Source organism: Salvelinus sp. IW2-2015, linkage group LG1, assembly GCF_002910315.2.
Source record: "Salvelinus sp. IW2-2015 linkage group LG1, ASM291031v2, whole genome shotgun sequence".
NCBI classification, from domain to species: domain Eukaryota; kingdom Metazoa; phylum Chordata; class Actinopteri; order Salmoniformes; family Salmonidae; genus Salvelinus; species Salvelinus sp. IW2-2015.
Window position 1 is genome coordinate 38,904,580 of NC_036838.1, and position 4,681 is coordinate 38,909,260.

General features: G+C 40.8%; 1 protein-coding gene across 1 annotated transcript in view; it reads right to left on the reverse strand.

The window, feature by feature from the left end:
* LOC111975732 (rootletin-like) overlaps nt 1–4,681 on the reverse strand; it is a 68,178-nt gene that overhangs the window by 37,736 nt on the left and 25,761 nt on the right.

The window sequence follows — 4,681 nt, forward strand, 5'->3', positions numbered from 1 at the left end:
ACCCATAGAAGATAGGATTCAAATGTTGAGATAGTACTGTGTTGAAATTATATTAGAATGTTGTATGTGATTCTAAACTATATTTTAGTCAATGCCACTCCGACATCGATCTAAAATTGAAATATTTCTTAATCGAATCTTCACTTTAATTGTGTTTATTCTTGATGGTTAGGATAGTTATTTATTATTATTATAACATACTTTGGAGCTAGCGAACACAAGCATTTAGTTAGATATTACTGCCACTGCTGGAAAGCCAGCAACACAAGCATTTAGTTAGATATTTACTCACTGCTGGAGAGGAACACAAGCATTTAGTTAGATATTACTCACTGTTGGAGCCAGGAACACAAGCAATGTTAGAATTACTGTTGGAGCCAGGAACACAAGCATTAGTTATATTAGCTGCACTGTTGGAGCTAGGAACACAAGCATTTAGTTAGTATTAACTTGCCACTGTGGAGCCAGGAACACAAGCGATTTAGTTAGATATTACTGCCACTGCGAGCAGGAACACAGCATTGTTAATTACTCACTGCTGGGCAGGAACACAAGCAATGATTAGATATTACTGCACTGTTGAGCCAGGAACGACAAGCATTAGTTAGATATACTGCACTTGGTGGGGGGAAGGGGGCTTTAGGAAAAAAAACCCACAAGCAATGTTAGATATTTTACTGTCCTGTTGAGCCAGGAACACAAGCATTTAGTTAGATATTACTGCACTGTTGGAGCCAGGAACACAAGCATTTAGTTAATATTCTGCACGCTGGAGCCAAGGAACACAAAGCAATGTTAAGATATTACAATGCACTGTTGGAAGCAGGAACACAAGCATTTAGTTCAGATATTACTGCACGGTTTGGTGCCAGAACACAAGCATTGTTAGATAATTACTGCACTTTGGACCAGGAAACACAGAGCAATGTTAGATATTACTGCACTGTTGGAGCAGGAACACAAGCCATTGTTAGAATTACTGCACTGTTGAGCCAGGAACAAAGCAATGTTAGATATGTACTGCAACTGCTGGAGCAGGAACGACAAGCAATGTTAAGATATTTACTGCACGTGAGCCAGGAAACACAAGCATTTGTTAGATATACCTGCCAACTGTTGGAAGCCAGGAACACAAGCCAATGTAGATATTACTGCACTTGTTGGATCCAGCTTAACACAAGCAATGTTAGATAATTACGCACGGTTGCGAGCCAGGAACAACAAGCATTAGATATTACTACACTGTTGTAGCCAGGACAAAGCAATGTTAGATATTTACTCTTTATTTTTAATGCACTTTGGAGCCAGGAAACACCAAGCATTTAGTTAGATATTACTGCACCGTTGGACCAGACAACAAGCATTGCTTATATATTACTGCACTCGTTGGAGCCAGGACACAAGGCAATGTTAGATATTACTGCACTGTTTGACCAGGAACACAGCATTTAAGTTAATATTTAACTGCACTGTTGGGCCAGGAACACAAGCAATTTATAGATTATTACTGCACTGTTGGAGCCCAGGAACAAGCATTGTTAGATATTACTGCACGTGGGACCAGGAACACAAGCATTGTTAGATAATTATGCACTGTTGAGCCAGCGAACACAAGCATGTTAGATATTAACTGCCACTGTTGGAGCAGTAACACAAGCATTAGTTAATTATACTGCACTGTTGGAGTTCAGGAACACAAGCCAATGTTAGATTTACGGCACTGTTGGACCAGGAAACAAGCAATTTAGTTAGATATTACTGACGGTTGGACCAGAACACAAGCAATTTAGTTAGGATATTACTGCATGCTGGAGCCAGGAACACAAGCAATGTTAGATATTACTGCACTGTTGGAGCCAGGAACACAACATTAGTTAGATATTACTGCACGTTGGAGCTAGGAAACAAGCAATGTTAGATATTACTGCACTGTTTTTGACCAGAACACAAGCATTTAGTTAAATATACTGCACTGCTTGGGAGCTAGGAAAACAAAGCATTTTAGTTAGATATTACTGCACTTGCTGGGAGCCATGAACCACAAGCAATAGTTAATATTTACTGGGCCAACTGTTGGAGCCAGGAACACAATCATATTATTAGTATTACTGCACTGTTGGACTGTAAGAAATTGTAATAGATACTGGTAACTTGTTTTACAACTTCTCAACACAAGCTATACTTGGCACAACATGCACCCATCCCCACTATACCCCCACTACTTTGTACCCTTATAAATAACCGCAGACACACACACACACTCCCCTCCCCCATGAATAGGGCCCTGTGAAAACAAACGCACATGCAGGATGCTTTTGGATGAGACTAAGACAAAGAACTGTGTGAAGAGCCAATGGAATGTCGACATCAGGCCCGGACAGGACTACCCACGACCCAGATCGACCAATCGGAAGGCCAGACTACAAGATCAACCTACTTTGCTTGTTGCCTATATAATCTGTATGAACTGTTTAGAGCGGCCCTTCTTCCGACGATTCCTTATGAGTCAGACAGAAAGGGGCCGTGCTGCACGCTTTGTCAGATATATTTTACACTTGAATAAAACTGCCTTATTATACAATTATACACCTCGTCCTATGTCTCAACTTGATCTCCTGTCTCTAGTAACTGTTTTACTAACAAAACTTGGTATGCAGAGGATGGTTCGTTAAAATCCTTTGAATTCGGTCCATAGAAAGTAGAGAGAGAGGAGACGGGTTGGAGAAAGATTCGAGAAGGAGGGGTGACTGAAAATCAGGAGAGATTCGGTGATTCAGCCTGCCTCAGACACTGATCAAAGAGCTCGACAAATAAGAGGTAAGCAGTACCTGTTAAATCGAAATCTGCATATTATATTATAGTCATTACCCAAATTAAGATCAGTGTTTCTGAAGGCGAGTATGGATTATTGTTAAATTTTATGTGAAAACTGTCCGTAACCGAAGGCATTGTGTAAAGATATCTGCGAAGTATAAAATCAAGTCGAATTAGTAATCTGGAACTAGTTGAATTGTTCTTCAACTAGGAGTATCGGGGAGAAATCTAAGCTTGATGCTGTTCAAGTCGTATTAGTAATCTGGAACTGGTTGAATTATTCTTCAACTAGGAGTATCGGTGAGAAATCTAAGCTTGATGAAGTGTTGAAATGTAATGTAATCTGTTCAAGTCGTATTAGTAATCTGAGGCTAGTGGAAATGGCACCCCACTAGGAGCATCGGTGAGAAATCTAAGCTTGACATTTCGGGATTCAAGTCGCATTAGTAATCTGGGACTAGTCGAAATATTCTTCCACTAGGAGCATCGGTGAGAAATCTAAGCTTGAGCTACGAGTAATGGTATTAAACCTGAAACTCTCCAAATTAATGTGAGTGATTGAACGTTCCACGAGACTGATTGCTACTAATTACTGATATGCTAAATTGACCGCCGAGTCAAAAAGCTTAGGTCGTTGTCCAGCCGCCGCGCTGAAGGTTGACCTGATTTTTCGTGCTGTTGGTAAATCCTTAAGGGTTAGAATTAATTTGACAATTATTTTAGAAGCGCTTGAATATACTAGTATATTGTTCCAAAAGGAAATTTCTGAAATGTTTTGGCAAAATATTTAATTAATCGAATAAGCGAATAACAATAATATCTTTTGGAAAATAGTTCCTAAGGATATTATTTCAATTATTTTGGGAGCGCTTGAATATACTAATATATTGTTCCAAAAGGATATAGCTGAAATATTGTTGGAAAACGGAAAAATAATTTACTGAAGATACGGAAATTACATCGCTGGTTTCGACCAAGTGACGGGCTAAGTACACCAAAATAGTATAGACCCAGACATAACTTAACGACAAAAATGGCCACGACCACCGTCCCCAAACACAAATTCAATGAATACTTAGATCAGAGAATGAAGGACAGAGCAGGGGGAAAAATACAATATAAAACCATAAAAAAGTATGGGAAGAAGTGAGGCTAAAATGGACGCAGGCAGGTTACCTTAGTGGGGCGGCCCCATCAAAAGGGCAACTCCTCACTATGGAGAAAGAATTAGAGGAAGCAGTGAAGGAAGGGATAGAAAGTGAAGTTGAAAAGAATAAGAGTCACTTATTTAAGAAGGAAGGAACAAAGCATAGAGAAAGAGCAGAGGCTGAGCTGAAAGTAGGATCGTGGGCAATTGAGGAAATCAGAAGAGCACTCCCTTACAGAAAACCTGACATGATGGGGGTGGTCACTGGAGCCCCAACTGACACCAAAGAGGGCATGTCCAACAATAATGACGCCCCACCTACCACCACAGCAGCCCCATCGGCCCCAACCCATCTCAGGGGCACTGTGGGGTTAATGGCACTTCCCCAGGCTCAGTTCAACTCCCATGTGCATCACCACATCACCCAATACAACAAGGATAAGGGAGGGGCTGAAACACAAGTCCAGTCCCTACAGGTAAAACTTTTGAAACTGCAACTGAAAGAGGCTCAGAAGGGGGAGAAACCCAAGAAACAGATGGTGGCTTGAAGACAACAAGAAATCTCACAAATATTGAAAAAACTGTTTCCCAAATGATACAGCAACAACAACTACCCATCATCCACACAGCAGGGACCACCTATACACCCACCCCAGGAAGCAGCCATTCCAACTGCCATATGCCTACCCGATTCAACCATACCCTTCGTCGGAACACCAC